This window comes from Schistocerca cancellata, chromosome 3, assembly GCF_023864275.1.
Source record: "Schistocerca cancellata isolate TAMUIC-IGC-003103 chromosome 3, iqSchCanc2.1, whole genome shotgun sequence".
Lineage (NCBI taxonomy): Eukaryota > Metazoa > Arthropoda > Insecta > Orthoptera > Acrididae > Schistocerca > Schistocerca cancellata.
This window is the reverse complement of record NC_064628.1, coordinates 264,011,929-264,025,863: the sequence shown is the minus strand read 5'-3', so window position 1 is coordinate 264,025,863 and position 13,935 is coordinate 264,011,929. Positions and strand designations below refer to the sequence as shown.

The window sequence follows — 13,935 nt, the reverse complement described above, 5'->3', positions numbered from 1 at the left end:
TCTAAAGATGGCTGTTTCACTTGTCGGGAGTCGCTTCCGCCACCGGCAGTCGTGGCCGAGTGGTTAAGGCGTCTGACTTGAAATCAGATTCCCTCTGGGAGCGTAGGTTCGAGTCCTGCCGACTGCGCAAATTTTCTCGCTCTCAAAAGGCGGACGTTCAGCTGCATCCTAGCAGTTGCGTCACTACTAAACACGTGGGTCAGCAGCAATGTGCAGTGTTATTTGATCCAGGGCGCAGCGTTACAGTCGCGCCCAGAAGCCGCAGCTCATCTCCTCGTCTCACAGCCGTCCACCAGGTGTTAGTACAAGTGGTGCCTCACTGGGCAGTGCAGATGTGTCCATTTCAGCTTGCAGACGATGACCTGTAGCAATTTATGAGCTATCGCAAGTTGAATGTTTTACCGTGTGTATCTGCTAGATACTGCCTCTCATATGGTGGAGAGGCTCACTCCTTCTTGTGTCTCGTTCTCTGCACACGAGTTGCCCCTGGCTTCGATATAGCACGGGTTTTCTAGCGTCAGCGTGGCGTCACGTCAAGTCAGCGAAGTCAATATTACACGAATCGAGTCGACATGTTTGCTTGTTACGATGACGGAAGCAGAAGAAATGTGTGTGGAACTTCACTGCATCGGCTGCTCGCCTTTCAGCGTCCCTGTGTCTTATCAGACGAAGGTGACTGTGAAATTGGCAACGAGGCAGAGGTTAACGAACACATGCAAATGTCAACTTCCAACGTCGGCCGAAATAGCTCAGTTGGGAGAGCGTTAGACTGAAGATCTAAAGGTCCCTGGTTCGATCCCGGGTTTCGGCAGGTATTCGTTTTGATGCGACGCCAACGGAATTACCCTGCGTTTGTGATAATGCAACTACCGCTGGCAACAAATATGACTCTCTCCTGTAGCTGTTGTGGTTGCCTAGTGCATGCCATAAGAGGAACTCACTAGACAACTAACTCCCTTAGAAGCAAAAGAATTAAAAATATCCTACCGACTGCATTCCTTTTTCTGTGTCCGGAGGTGAAGAACGTCTCCAACGGAACCGTGAAAAGAGCGAAAACGTGGAAAACATTGCATTCGAAATGCTTGTGAATTTTCCAATTGCCCAGTGATTGTCGACAAAACACGTAAATTCTCTGCTCCAACGTATGAGACGTAACAACTGGTGCAATTTGTTGTTGCATCGTGTGCCAGCAGTCTTCGATAGTGTGTTACGAGCTTAGCGCGATAAGTTTGTAGACAGCATTTAGGCGACGTTTTATTAGTAACGGCCCCATGCAGCGATTGCACAACAGTAAAGGACATGAGTCAATGTATAGTTGTGCATCGTGTGAGGTTTTGCAGGCTCGTGTGAGCCCGGATAGCTCAGTCGGTAGAGCATTAGGCTTTTAACCTAAGGGTCCAGGGTTCAAGTCCCTGTCCGGGCGGAAATTTTAATACTGTGGTAGCGATTCGTCTGGTAGCGGTGGAAACGCTACGGAAAATAATGCAGCTACGCCGTTCCCTGACACCACAGTGCTTGAAACGGTAGCAGTTGCATGTGTCGGGAGAGCACCGCGCTACCGGCAGTCGTGGCCGAGTGGTTAAGGCGTCTGACTCGAAATCAGATTCCCCCTGGGAGCGTAGGTTCGAATCCTACCGGCTGCGTGCGGTTTTGCGTAAAGAGGAGCAAACATTTTCGCACACATGTGACATGCTTGGGCGAATGCGGGTGCAAACCAGTGACGCCTTTCTCAACAAGACGAAAATTTCCGTTTTAAGAATACTGAGTTTTCGCGACGACCGCTGCTTACTGTGGCTATCGGTTCACCTCGCGCTGACGCTGGGACTGCAGAAAGCCGTCGCTCATATCGTGAGTACACAGATGTGCTCGAAAGTGTTGGACAGAGCGAACATTTCATTTTCTTTTAAGAATCGCAATTTCAATCATTCGAGTGCGGCAAAAGCAGTGGTGCAGCGTTTCTTTTCTTAAGATCTCGCAGCTGCTTGGAGGTATGTCCATCGTTTTAAGACGACAGAAAACTAGCGTCAGCGGTGCGTCAGTGGGAAGTCGGTCAGTAATTACGACATGCGAATCGCTCGCACACCACGCAGCTGTACGATAATGCTCGTGCGTGGGCCCGCATAGCTGAGTCGGTAGAGCGTTAGGTTTTCAACCAAAGGGTCCTGGGTTCAAGTCCCTGTCTAGGCGAAATTAATACACTTTCTTAACGGCTAATGGAAACCCTACAGGAAAGAGCGAGGCCACGCCGTCTTCTGCCATCAGATTGCTTCTAAAGATGGCTGTTTCACTTGTCGGGAGTCGCTTCCGCCACCGGCAGTCGTGGCCGAGTGGTTAAGGCGTCTGACTTGAAATCAGATTCCCTCTGGGAGCGTAGGTTCGAGTCCTGCCGACTGCGCAAATTTTCTCGCTCTCAAAAGGCGGACGTTCAGCTGCATCCTAGCAGTTGCGTCACTACTAAACACGTGGGTCAGCAGCAATGTGCAGTGTTATTTGATCCAGGGCGCAGCGTTACAGTCGCGCCCAGAAGCCGCAGCTCATCTCCTCGTCTCACAGCCGTCCACCAGGTGTTAGTACAAGTGGTGCCTCACTGGGCAGTGCAGATGTGTCCATTTCAGCTTGCAGACGATGACCTGTAGCAATTTATGAGCTATCGCAAGTTGAATGTTTTACCGTGTGTATCTGCTAGATACTGCCTCTCATATGGTGGAGAGGCTCACTCCTTCTTGTGTCTCGTTCTCTGCACACGAGTTGCCCCTGGCTTCGATATAGCACGGGTTTTCTAGCGTCAGCGTGGCGTCACGTCAAGTCAGCGAAGTCAATATTACACGAATCGAGTCGACATGTTTGCTTGTTACGATGACGGAAGCAGAAGAAATGTGTGTGGAACTTCACTGCATCGGCTGCTCGCCTTTCAGCGTCCCTGTGTCTTATCAGACGAAGGTGACTGTGAAATTGGCAACGAGGCAGAGGTTAACGAACACATGCAAATGTCAACTTTCAACGTCGGCCGAAATAGCTCAGTTGGGAGAGCGTTAGACTGAAGATCTAAAGGTCCCTGGTTCGATCCCGGGTTTCGGCAGGTATTCGTTTTGATGCGACGCCAACGGAATTACCCTGCGTTTGTGATAATGCAACTACCGCTGGCAACAAAAATGACTCTCTCCTGTAGCTGTTGTGGTTGCCTAGTGCATGCCATAAGAGGAACTCACTAGACAACTAACTCCCTTAGAAGCAAAAGAATTAAAAATATCCTACCGACTGCATTCCTTTTTCTGTGTCCGGAGGTGAAGAACGTCTCCAACGGAACCGTGAAATGAGCGAAAACGTGGAAAACATTGCATTCGAAATGCTTGTGAATTTTCCAATTGCCCAGTGATTGTCGACAAAACACGTAAATTCTCTGCTCCAACGTATGAGACGTAACAACTGGTGCAATTTGTTGTTGCATCGTGTGCCAGCAGTCTTCGATAGTGTGTTACGAGCTTAGCGCGATAAGTTTGTAGACAGCATTTAGGCGACGTTTTATTAGTAACGGCCCCATGCAGCGATTGCACAACAGTAAAGGACATGAGTCAATGTATAGTTGTGCATCGTGTGAGGTTTTGCAGGCTCGTGTGAGCCCGGATAGCTCAGTCGGTAGAGCATTAGGCTTTTAACCTAAGGGTCCAGGGTTCAAGTCCCTGTCCGGGCGGAAATTTTAATACTGTGGTAGCGATTCGTCTGGTAGCGGTGGAAACGCTACGGAAAATAATGCAGCTACGCCGTTCCCTGACACCACAGTGCTTGAAACGGTAGCAGTTGCATGTGTCGGGAGAGCACCGCGCTACCGGCAGTCGTGGCCGAGTGGTTAAGGCGTCTGACTCGAAATCAGATTCCCCCTGGGAGCGTAGGTTCGAATCCTACCGGCTGCGTGCGGTTTTGCGTAAAGAGGAGCAAACATTTTCGCACACATGTGACATGCTTGGGCGAATGCGGGTGCAAACCAGTGACGCCTTTCTCAACAAGACGAAAATTTCCGTTTTAAGAATACTGAGTTTTCGCGACGACCGCTGCTTACTGTGGCTATCGGTTCACCTCGCGCTGACGCTGGGACTGCAGAAAGCCGTCGCTCATATCGTGAGTACACAGATGTGCTCGAAAGTGTTGGACAGAGCGAACATTTCATTTTCTTTTAAGAATCGCAATTTCAATCATTCGAGTGCGGCAAAAGCAGTGGTGCAGCGTTTCTTTTCTTAAGATCTCGCAGCTGCTTGGAGGTATGTCCATCGTTTTAAGACGACAGAAAACTAGCGTCAGCGGTGCGTCAGTGGGAAGTCGGTCAGTAATTACGACATGCGAATCGCTCGCACACCACGCAGCTGTACGATAATGCTCGTGCGTGGGCCCGCATAGCTGAGTCGGTAGAGCGTTAGGTTTTCAACCAAAGGGTCCTGGGTTCAAGTCCCTGTCTAGGCGAAATTAATACACTTTCTTAACGGCTAATGGAAACCCTACAGGAAAGAGCGAGGCCACGCCGTCTTCTGCCATCAGATTGCTTCTAAAGATGGCTGTTTCACTTGTCGGGAGTCGCTTCCGCCACCGGCAGTCGTGGCCGAGTGGTTAAGGCGTCTGACTTGAAATCAGATTCCCTCTGGGAGCGTAGGTTCGAGTCCTGCCGACTGCGCAAATTTTCTCGCTCTCAAAAGGCGGACGTTCAGCTGCATCCTAGCAGTTGCGTCACTACTAAACACGTGGGTCAGCAGCAATGTGCAGTGTTATTTGATCCAGGGCGCAGCGTTACAGTCGCGCCCAGAAGCCGCAGCTCATCTCCTCGTCTCACAGCCGTCCACCAGGTGTTAGTACAAGTGGTGCCTCACTGGGCAGTGCAGATGTGTCCATTTCAGCTTGCAGACGATGACCTGTAGCAATTTATGAGCTATCGCAAGTTGAATGTTTTACCGTGTGTATCTGCTAGATACTGCCTCTCATATGGTGGAGAGGCTCACTCCTTCTTGTGTCTCGTTCTCTGCACACGAGTTGCCCCTGGCTTCGATATAGCACGGGTTTTCTAGCGTCAGCGTGGCGTCACGTCAAGTCAGCGAAGTCAATATTACACGAATCGAGTCGACATGTTTGCTTGTTACGATGACGGAAGCAGAAGAAATGTGTGTGGAACTTCACTGCATCGGCTGCTCGCCTTTCAGCGTCCCTGTGTCTTATCAGACGAAGGTGACTGTGAAATTGGCAACGAGGCAGAGGTTAACGAACACATGCAAATGTCAACTTTCAACGTCGGCCGAAATAGCTCAGTTGGGAGAGCGTTAGACTGAAGATCTAAAGGTCCCTGGTTCGATCCCGGGTTTCGGCAGGTATTCGTTTTGATGCGACGCCAACGGAATTACCCTGCGTTTGTGATAATGCAACTACCGCTGGCAACAAAAATGACTCTCTCCTGTAGCTGTTGTGGTTGCCTAGTGCATGCCATAAGAGGAACTCACTAGACAACTAACTCCCTTAGAAGCAAAAGAATTAAAAATATCCTACCGACTGCATTCCTTTTTCTGTGTCCGGAGGTGAAGAACGTCTCCAACGGAACCGTGAAATGAGCGAAAACGTGGAAAACATTGCATTCGAAATGCTTGTGAATTTTCCAATTGCCCAGTGATTGTCGACAAAACACGTAAATTCTCTGCTCCAACGTATGAGACGTAACAACTGGTGCAATTTGTTGTTGCATCGTGTGCCAGCAGTCTTCGATAGTGTGTTACGAGCTTAGCGCGATAAGTTTGTAGACAGCATTTAGGCGACGTTTTATTAGTAACGGCCCCATGCAGCGATTGCACAACAGTAAAGGACATGAGTCAATGTATAGTTGTGCATCGTGTGAGGTTTTGCAGGCTCGTGTGAGCCCGGATAGCTCAGTCGGTAGAGCATTAGGCTTTTAACCTAAGGGTCCAGGGTTCAAGTCCCTGTCCGGGCGGAAATTTTAATACTGTGGTAGCGATTCGTCTGGTAGCGGTGGAAACGCTACGGAAAATAATGCAGCTACGCCGTTCCCTGACACCACAGTGCTTGAAACGGTAGCAGTTGCATGTGTCGGGAGAGCACCGCGCTACCGGCAGTCGTGGCCGAGTGGTTAAGGCGTCTGACTCGAAATCAGATTCCCCCTGGGAGCGTAGGTTCGAATCCTACCGGCTGCGTGCGGTTTTGCGTAAAGAGGAGCAAACATTTTCGCACACATGTGACATGCTTGGGCGAATGCGGGTGCAAACCAGTGACGCCTTTCTCAACAAGACGAAAATTTCCGTTTTAAGAATACTGAGTTTTCGCGACGACCGCTGCTTACTGTGGCTATCGGTTCACCTCGCGCTGACGCTGGGACTGCAGAAAGCCGTCGCTCATATCGTGAGTACACAGATGTGCTCGAAAGTGTTGGACAGAGCGAACATTTCATTTTCTTTTAAGAATCGCAATTTCAATCATTCGAGTGCGGCAAAAGCAGTGGTGCAGCGTTTCTTTTCTTAAGATCTCGCAGCTGCTTGGAGGTATGTCCATCGTTTTAAGACGACAGAAAACTAGCGTCAGCGGTGCGTCAGTGGGAAGTCGGTGAAGTCGCCATTGGAGCCATAAGCCAGTAATTACGACATGCGAATCGCTCGCACACCACGCAGCTGTACGATAATGCTCGTGCGTGGGCCCGCATAGCTGAGTCGGTAGAGCGTTAGGTTTTCAACAAAAGGGTCCTGGGTTCAAGTCCCTGTCTAGGCGAAATTAATACACTTTCTTAACGGCTAATGGAAACCCTACAGGAAAGAGCGAGGCCACGCCGTCTTCTGCCATCAGATTGCTTCTAAAGATGGCTGTTTCACTTGTCGGGAGTCGCTTCCGCCACCGGCAGTCGTGGCCGAGTGGTTAAGGCGTCTGACTTGAAATCAGATTCCCTCTGGGAGCGTAGGTTCGAGTCCTGCCGACTGCGCAAATTTTCTCGCTCTCAAAAGGCGGACGTTCAGCTGCATCCTAGCAGTTGCGTCACTACTAAACACGTGGGTCAGCAGCAATGTGCAGTGTTATTTGATCCAGGGCGCAGCGTTACAGTCGCGCCCAGAAGCCGCAGCTCATCTCCTCGTCTCACAGCCGTCCACCAGGTGTTAGTACAAGTGGTGCCTCACTGGGCAGTGCAGATGTGTCCATTTCAGCTTGCAGACGATGACCTGTAGCAATTTATGAGCTATCGCAAGTTGAATGTTTTACCGTGTGTATCTGCTAGATACTGCCTCTCATATGGTGGAGAGGCTCACTCCTTCTTGTGTCTCGTTCTCTGCACACGAGTTGCCCCTGGCTTCGATATAGCACGGGTTTTCTAGCGTCAGCGTGGCGTCACGTCAAGTCAGCGAAGTCAATATTACACGAATCGAGTCGACATGTTTGCTTGTTACGATGACGGAAGCAGAAGAAATGTGTGTGGAACTTCACTGCATCGGCTGCTCGCCTTTCAGCGTCCCTGTGTCTTATCAGACGAAGGTGACTGTGAAATTGGCAACGAGGCAGAGGTTAACGAACACATGCAAATGTCAACTTTCAACGTCGGCCGAAATAGCTCAGTTGGGAGAGCGTTAGACTGAAGATCTAAAGGTCCCTGGTTCGATCCCGGGTTTCGGCAGGTATTCGTTTTGATGCGACGCCAACGGAATTACCCTGCGTTTGTGATAATGCAACTACCGCTGGCAACAAAAATGACCCTCTCCTGTAGCTGTTGTGGTTGCCTAGTGCATGCCATAAGAGGAACTCACTAGACAACTAACTCCCTTAGAAGCAAAAGAATTAAAAATATCCTACCGACTGCATTCCTTTTTCTGTGTCCGGAGGTGAAGAACGTCTCCAACGGAACCGTGAAAAGAGCGAAAACGTGGAAAACATTGCATTCGAAATGCTTGTGAATTTTCCAATTGCCCAGTGATTGTCGACAAAACACGTAAATTCTCTGCTCCAACGTATGAGACGTAACAACTGGTGCAATTTGTTGTTGCATCGTGTGCCAGCAGTCTTCGATAGTGTGTTACGAGCTTAGCGCGATAAGTTTGTAGACAGCATTTAGGCGACGTTTTATTAGTAACGGCCCCATGCAGCGATTGCACAACAGTAAAGGACATGAGTCAATGTATAGTTGTGCATCGTGTGAGGTTTTGCAGGCTCGTGTGAGCCCGGATAGCTCAGTCGGTAGAGCATTAGGCTTTTAACCTAAGGGTCCAGGGTTCAAGTCCCTGTCCGGGCGGAAATTTTAATACTGTGGTAGCGATTCGTCTGGTAGCGGTGGAAACGCTACGGAAAATAATGCAGCTACGCCGTTCCCTGACACCACAGTGCTTGAAACGTTAGCAGTTGCATGTGTCGGGAGAGCACCGCGCTACCGGCAGTCGTGGCCGAGTGGTTAAGGCGTCTGACTCGAAATCAGATTCCCCCTGGGAGCGTAGGTTCGAATCCTACCGGCTGCGTGCGGTTTTGCGTAAAGAGGAGCAAACATTTTCGCACACATGTGACATGCTTGGGCGAATGCGGGTGCAAACCAGTGACGCCTTTCTCAACAAGACGAAAATTTCCGTTTTAAGAATACTGAGTTTTCGCGACGACCGCTGCTTACTGTGGCTATCGGTTCACCTCGCGCTGACGCTGGGACTGCAGAAAGCCGTCGCTCATATCGTGAGTACACAGATGTGCTCGAAAGTGTTGGACAGAGCGAACATTTCATTTTCTTTTAAGAATCGCAATTTCAATCATTCGAGTGCGGCAAAAGCAGTGGTGCAGCGTTTCTTTTCTTAAGATCTCGCAGCTGCTTGGAGGTATGTCCATCGTTTTAAGACGACAGAAAACTAGCGTCAGCGGTGCGTCAGTGGGAAGTCGGTCAGTAATTACGACATGCGAATCGCTCGCACACCACGCAGCTGTACGATAATGCTCGTGCGTGGGCCCGCATAGCTGAGTCGGTAGAGCGTTAGGTTTTCAACAAAAGGGTCCTGGGTTCAAGTCCCTGTCTAGGCGAAATTAATACACTTTCTTAACGGCTAATGGAAACCCTACAGGAAAGAGCGAGGCCACGCCGTCTTCTGCCATCAGATTGCTTCTAAAGATGGCTGTTTCACTTGTCGGGAGTCGCTTCCGCCACCGGCAGTCGTGGCCGAGTGGTTAAGGCGTCTGACTTGAAATCAGATTCCCTCTGGGAGCGTAGGTTCGAGTCCTGCCGACTGCGCAAATTTTCTCGCTCTCAAAAGGCGGACGTTCACCTGCATCCTAGCAGTTGCGTCACTACTAAACACGTGGGTCAGCAGCAATGTGCAGTGTTATTTGATCCAGGGCGCAGCGTTACAGTCGCGCCCAGAAGCCGCAGCTCATCTCCTCGTCTCACAGCCGTCCACCAGGTGTTAGTACAAGTGGTGCCTCACTGGGCAGTGCAGATGTGTCCATTTCAGCTTGCAGACGATGACCTGTAGCAATTTATGAGCTATCGCAAGTTGAATGTTTTACCGTGTGTATCTGCTAGATACTGCCTCTCATATGGTGGAGAGGCTCACTCCTTCTTGTGTCTCGTTCTCTGCACACGAGTTGCCCCTGGCTTCGATATAGCACGGGTTTTCTAGCGTCAGCGTGGCGTCACGTCAAGTCAGCGAAGTCAATATTACACGAATCGAGTCGACATGTTTGCTTGTTACGATGACGGAAGCAGAAGAAATGTGTGTGGAACTTCACTGCATCGGCTGCTCGCCTTTCAGCGTCCCTGTGTCTTATCAGACGAAGGTGACTGTGAAATTGGCAACGAGGCAGAGGTTAACGAACACATGCAAATGTCAACTTTCAACGTCGGCCGAAATAGCTCAGTTGGGAGAGCGTTAGACTGAAGATCTAAAGGTCCCAGGTTCGATCCCGGGTTTCGGCAGGTATTCGTTTTGATGCGACGCCAACGGAATTACCCTGCGTTTGTGATAATGCAACTACCGCTGGCAACAAAAATGACTCTCTCCTGTAGCTGTTGTGGTTGCCTAGTGCATGCCATAAGAGGAACTCACTAGACAACTAACTCCCTTAGAAGCAAAAGAATTAAAAATATCCTACCGACTGCATTCCTTTTTCTGTGTCCGGAGGTGAAGAACGTCTCCAACGGAACCGTGAAAAGAGCGAAAACGTGGAAAACATTGCATTCGAAATGCTTGTGAATTTTCCAATTGCCCAGTGATTGTCGACAAAACACGTAAATTCTCTGCTCCAACGTATGAGACGTAACAACTGGTGCAATTTGTTGTTGCATCGTGTGCCAGCAGTCTTCGATAGTGTGTTACGAGCTTAGCGCGATAAGTTTGTAGACAGCATTTAGGCGACGTTTTATTAGTAACGGCCCCATGCAGCGATTGCACAACAGTAAAGGACATGAGTCAATGTATAGTTGTGCATCGTGTGAGGTTTTGCAGGCTCGTGTGAGCCCGGATAGCTCAGTCGGTAGAGCATTAGGCTTTTAACCTAAGGGTCCAGGGTTCAAGTCCCTGTCCGGGCGGAAATTTTAATACTGTGGTAGCGATTCGTCTGGTAGCGGTGGAAACGCTACGGAAAATAATGCAGCTACGCCGTTCCCTGACACCACAGTGCTTGAAACGGTAGCAGTTGCATGTGTCGGGAGAGCACCGCGCTACCGGCAGTCGTGGCCGAGTGGTTAAGGCGTCTGACTCGAAATCAGATTCCCCCTGGGAGCGTAGGTTCGAATCCTACCGGCTGCGTGCGGTTTTGCGTAAAGAGGAGCAAACATTTTCGCACACATGTGACATGCTTGGGCGAATGCGGGTGCAAACCAGTGACGCCTTTCTCAACAAGACGAAAATTTCCGTTTTAAGAATACTGAGTTTTCGCGACGACCGCTGCTTACTGTGGCTATCGGTTCACCTCGCGCTGACGCTGGGACTGCAGAAAGCCGTCGCTCATATCGTGAGTACACAGATGTGCTCGAAAGTGTTGGACAGAGCGAACATTTCATTTTCTTTTAAGAATCGCAATTTCAATCATTCGAGTGCGGCAAAAGCAGTGGTGCAGCGTTTCTTTTCTTAAGATCTCGCAGCTGCTTGGAGGTATGTCCATCGTTTTAAGACGACAGAAAACTAGCGTCAGCGGTGCGTCAGTGGGAAGTCGGTCAGTAATTACGACATGCGAATCGCTCGCACACCACGCAGCTGTACGATAATGCTCGTGCGTGGGCCCGCATAGCTGAGTCGGTAGAGCGTTAGGTTTTCAACCAAAGGGTCCTGGGTTCAAGTCCCTGTCTAGGCGAAATTAATACACTTTCTTAACGGCTAATGGAAACCCTACAGGAAAGAGCGAGGCCACGCCGTCTTCTGCCATCAGATTGCTTCTAAAGATGGCTGTTTCACTTGTCGGGAGTCGCTTCCGCCACCGGCAGTCGTGGCCGAGTGGTTAAGGCGTCTGACTTGAAATCAGATTCCCTCTGGGAGCGTAGGTTCGAGTCCTGCCGACTGCGCAAATTTTCTCGCTCTCAAAAGGCGGACGTTCAGCTGCATCCTAGCAGTTGCGTCACTACTAAACACGTGGGTCAGCAGCAATGTGCAGTGTTATTTGATCCAGGGCGCAGCGTTACAGTCGCGCCCAGAAGCCGCAGCTCATCTCCTCGTCTCACAGCCGTCCACCAGGTGTTAGTACAAGTGGTGCCTCACTGGGCAGTGCAGATGTGTCCATTTCAGCTTGCAGACGATGACCTGTAGCAATTTATGAGCTATCGCAAGTTGAATGTTTTACCGTGTGTATCTGCTAGATACTGCCTCTCATATGGTGGAGAGGCTCACTCCTTCTTGTGTCTCGTTCTCTGCACACGAGTTGCCCCTGGCTTCGATATAGCACGGGTTTTCTAGCGTCAGCGTGGCGTCACGTCAAGTCAGCGAAGTCAATATTACACGAATCGAGTCGACATGTTTGCTTGTTACGATGACGGAAGCAGAAGAAATGTGTGTGGAACTTCACTGCATCGGCTGCTCGCCTTTCAGCGTCCCTGTGTCTTATCAGACGAAGGTGACTGTGAAATTGGCAACGAGGCAGAGGTTAACGAACACATGCAAATGTCAACTTTCAACGTCGGCCGAAATAGCTCAGTTGGGAGAGCGTTAGACTGAAGATCTAAAGGTCCCTGGTTCGATCCCGGGTTTCGGCAGGTATTCGTTTTGATGCGACGCCAACGGAATTACCCTGCGTTTGTGATAATGCAACTACCGCTGGCAACAAAAATGACTCTCTCCTGTAGCTGTTGTGGTTGCCTAGTGCATGCCATAAGAGGAACTCACTAGACAACTAACTCCCTTAGAAGCAAAAGAATTAAAAATATCCTACCGACTGCATTCCTTTTTCTGTGTCCGGAGGTGAAGAACGTCTCCAACGGAACCGTGAAATGAGCGAAAACGTGGAAAACATTGCATTCGAAATGCTTGTGAATTTTCCAATTGCCCAGTGATTGTCGACAAAACACGTAAATTCTCTGCTCCAACGTATGAGACGTAACAACTGGTGCAATTTGTTGTTGCATCGTGTGCCAGCAGTCTTCGATAGTGTGTTACGAGCTTAGCGCGATAAGTTTGTAGACAGCATTTAGGCGACGTTTTATTAGTAACGGCCCCATGCAGCGATTGCACAACAGTAAAGGACATGAGTCAATGTATAGTTGTGCATCGTGTGAGGTTTTGCAGGCTCGTGTGAGCCCGGATAGCTCAGTCGGTAGAGCATTAGGCTTTTAACCTAAGGGTCCAGGGTTCAAGTCCCTGTCCGGGCGGAAATTTTAATACTGTGGTAGCGATTCGTCTGGTAGCGGTGGAAACGCTACGGAAAATAATGCAGCTACGCCGTTCCCTGACACCACAGTGCTTGAAACGGTAGCAGTTGCATGTGTCGGGAGAGCACCGCGCTACCGGCAGTCGTGGCCGAGTGGTTAAGGCGTCTGACTCGAAATCAGATTCCCCCTGGGAGCGTAGGTTCGAATCCTACCGGCTGCGTGCGGTTTTGCGTAAAGAGGAGCAAACATTTTCGCACACATGTGACATGCTTGGGCGAATGCGGGTGCAAACCAGTGACGCCTTTCTCAACAAGACGAAAATTTCCGTTTTAAGAATACTGAGTTTTCGCGACGACCGCTGCTTACTGTGGCTATCGGTTCACCTCGCGCTGACGCTGGGACTGCAGAAAGCCGTCGCTCATATCGTGAGTACACAGATGTGCTCGAAAGTGTTGGACAGAGCGAACATTTCATTTTCTTTTAAGAATCGCAATTTCAATCATTCGAGTGCGGCAAAAGCAGTGGTGCAGCGTTTCTTTTCTTAAGATCTCGCAGCTGCTTGGAGGTATGTCCATCGTTTTAAGACGACAGAAAACTAGCGTCAGCGGTGCGTCAGTGGGAAGTCGGTCAGTAATTACGACATGCGAATCGCTCGCACACCACGCAGCTGTACGATAATGCTCGTGCGTGGGCCCGCATAGCTGAGTCGGTAGAGCGTTAGGTTTTCAACCAAAGGGTCCTGGGTTCAAGTCCCTGTCTAGGCGAAATTAATACACTTTCTTAACGGCTAATGGAAACCCTACAGGAAAGAGCGAGGCCACGCCGTCTTCTGCCATCAGATTGCTTCTAAAGATGGCTGTTTCACTTGTCGGGAGTCGCTTCCGCCACCGGCAGTCGTGGCCGAGTGGTTAAGGCGTCTGACTTGAAATCAGATTCCCTCTGGGAGCGTAGGTTCGAGTCCTGCCGACTGCGCAAATTTTCTCGCTCTCAAAAGGCGGACGTTCAGCTGCATCCTAGCAGTTGCGTCACTACTAAACACGTGGGTCAGCAGCAATGTGCAGTGTTATTTGATCCAGGGCGCAGCGTTACAGTCGCGCCCAGAAGCCGCAGCTCATCTCCTCGTCTCACAGCCGTCCACCAGGTGTTAG

At 50.0% G+C, this 13,935-nt stretch overlaps 25 non-coding genes across 25 annotated transcripts; all 25 read left to right on the top strand.

Annotated features, from left to right (window-relative positions):
• Positions 1–45: 45 nt before the first annotated feature.
• Positions 46–127, top strand: Trnas-uga (transfer RNA serine (anticodon UGA)). The gene has a single exon. It is a non-coding gene; the product is annotated as a tRNA-Ser (tRNA).
• A 611-nt stretch (positions 128–738) lies between these two features.
• Positions 739–811, top strand: Trnaf-gaa (transfer RNA phenylalanine (anticodon GAA)). Its single transcript has one exon. It is a non-coding gene; the product is annotated as a tRNA-Phe (tRNA).
• Positions 812–1,350: 539 nt separating this feature from the next.
• Positions 1,351–1,423, top strand: Trnak-uuu (transfer RNA lysine (anticodon UUU)). Its single transcript has one exon. It is a non-coding gene; the product is annotated as a tRNA-Lys (tRNA).
• A 138-nt stretch (positions 1,424–1,561) lies between these two features.
• On the top strand, positions 1,562–1,643 carry Trnas-cga (transfer RNA serine (anticodon CGA)). Its single transcript has one exon. It is a non-coding gene; the product is annotated as a tRNA-Ser (tRNA).
• A 670-nt stretch (positions 1,644–2,313) lies between these two features.
• On the top strand, positions 2,314–2,395 carry Trnas-uga (transfer RNA serine (anticodon UGA)). Its single transcript has one exon. It is a non-coding gene; the product is annotated as a tRNA-Ser (tRNA).
• A 611-nt stretch (positions 2,396–3,006) lies between these two features.
• On the top strand, positions 3,007–3,079 carry Trnaf-gaa (transfer RNA phenylalanine (anticodon GAA)). Its single transcript has one exon. It is a non-coding gene; the product is annotated as a tRNA-Phe (tRNA).
• Positions 3,080–3,618: 539 nt separating this feature from the next.
• Trnak-uuu (transfer RNA lysine (anticodon UUU)) lies at positions 3,619–3,691 on the top strand. The gene has a single exon. It is a non-coding gene; the product is annotated as a tRNA-Lys (tRNA).
• A 138-nt stretch (positions 3,692–3,829) lies between these two features.
• Trnas-cga (transfer RNA serine (anticodon CGA)) lies at positions 3,830–3,911 on the top strand. The gene has a single exon. It is a non-coding gene; the product is annotated as a tRNA-Ser (tRNA).
• Positions 3,912–4,581: 670 nt separating this feature from the next.
• Positions 4,582–4,663, top strand: Trnas-uga (transfer RNA serine (anticodon UGA)). The gene has a single exon. It is a non-coding gene; the product is annotated as a tRNA-Ser (tRNA).
• Positions 4,664–5,274: 611 nt separating this feature from the next.
• On the top strand, positions 5,275–5,347 carry Trnaf-gaa (transfer RNA phenylalanine (anticodon GAA)). Its single transcript has one exon. It is a non-coding gene; the product is annotated as a tRNA-Phe (tRNA).
• Positions 5,348–5,886: 539 nt separating this feature from the next.
• Positions 5,887–5,959, top strand: Trnak-uuu (transfer RNA lysine (anticodon UUU)). Its single transcript has one exon. It is a non-coding gene; the product is annotated as a tRNA-Lys (tRNA).
• Positions 5,960–6,097: 138 nt separating this feature from the next.
• Trnas-cga (transfer RNA serine (anticodon CGA)) lies at positions 6,098–6,179 on the top strand. The gene has a single exon. It is a non-coding gene; the product is annotated as a tRNA-Ser (tRNA).
• Positions 6,180–6,873: 694 nt separating this feature from the next.
• Positions 6,874–6,955, top strand: Trnas-uga (transfer RNA serine (anticodon UGA)). Its single transcript has one exon. It is a non-coding gene; the product is annotated as a tRNA-Ser (tRNA).
• A 611-nt stretch (positions 6,956–7,566) lies between these two features.
• Positions 7,567–7,639, top strand: Trnaf-gaa (transfer RNA phenylalanine (anticodon GAA)). Its single transcript has one exon. It is a non-coding gene; the product is annotated as a tRNA-Phe (tRNA).
• Positions 7,640–8,178: 539 nt separating this feature from the next.
• On the top strand, positions 8,179–8,251 carry Trnak-uuu (transfer RNA lysine (anticodon UUU)). Its single transcript has one exon. It is a non-coding gene; the product is annotated as a tRNA-Lys (tRNA).
• A 138-nt stretch (positions 8,252–8,389) lies between these two features.
• Positions 8,390–8,471, top strand: Trnas-cga (transfer RNA serine (anticodon CGA)). The gene has a single exon. It is a non-coding gene; the product is annotated as a tRNA-Ser (tRNA).
• A 670-nt stretch (positions 8,472–9,141) lies between these two features.
• Trnas-uga (transfer RNA serine (anticodon UGA)) lies at positions 9,142–9,223 on the top strand. Its single transcript has one exon. It is a non-coding gene; the product is annotated as a tRNA-Ser (tRNA).
• Positions 9,224–9,834: 611 nt separating this feature from the next.
• Trnaf-gaa (transfer RNA phenylalanine (anticodon GAA)) lies at positions 9,835–9,907 on the top strand. The gene has a single exon. It is a non-coding gene; the product is annotated as a tRNA-Phe (tRNA).
• Positions 9,908–10,446: 539 nt separating this feature from the next.
• Positions 10,447–10,519, top strand: Trnak-uuu (transfer RNA lysine (anticodon UUU)). The gene has a single exon. It is a non-coding gene; the product is annotated as a tRNA-Lys (tRNA).
• A 138-nt stretch (positions 10,520–10,657) lies between these two features.
• Positions 10,658–10,739, top strand: Trnas-cga (transfer RNA serine (anticodon CGA)). The gene has a single exon. It is a non-coding gene; the product is annotated as a tRNA-Ser (tRNA).
• A 670-nt stretch (positions 10,740–11,409) lies between these two features.
• On the top strand, positions 11,410–11,491 carry Trnas-uga (transfer RNA serine (anticodon UGA)). Its single transcript has one exon. It is a non-coding gene; the product is annotated as a tRNA-Ser (tRNA).
• Positions 11,492–12,102: 611 nt separating this feature from the next.
• Trnaf-gaa (transfer RNA phenylalanine (anticodon GAA)) lies at positions 12,103–12,175 on the top strand. Its single transcript has one exon. It is a non-coding gene; the product is annotated as a tRNA-Phe (tRNA).
• Positions 12,176–12,714: 539 nt separating this feature from the next.
• Trnak-uuu (transfer RNA lysine (anticodon UUU)) lies at positions 12,715–12,787 on the top strand. The gene has a single exon. It is a non-coding gene; the product is annotated as a tRNA-Lys (tRNA).
• Positions 12,788–12,925: 138 nt separating this feature from the next.
• On the top strand, positions 12,926–13,007 carry Trnas-cga (transfer RNA serine (anticodon CGA)). Its single transcript has one exon. It is a non-coding gene; the product is annotated as a tRNA-Ser (tRNA).
• Positions 13,008–13,677: 670 nt separating this feature from the next.
• On the top strand, positions 13,678–13,759 carry Trnas-uga (transfer RNA serine (anticodon UGA)). Its single transcript has one exon. It is a non-coding gene; the product is annotated as a tRNA-Ser (tRNA).
• The last annotated feature ends 176 nt before the right edge of the window (positions 13,760–13,935 follow it).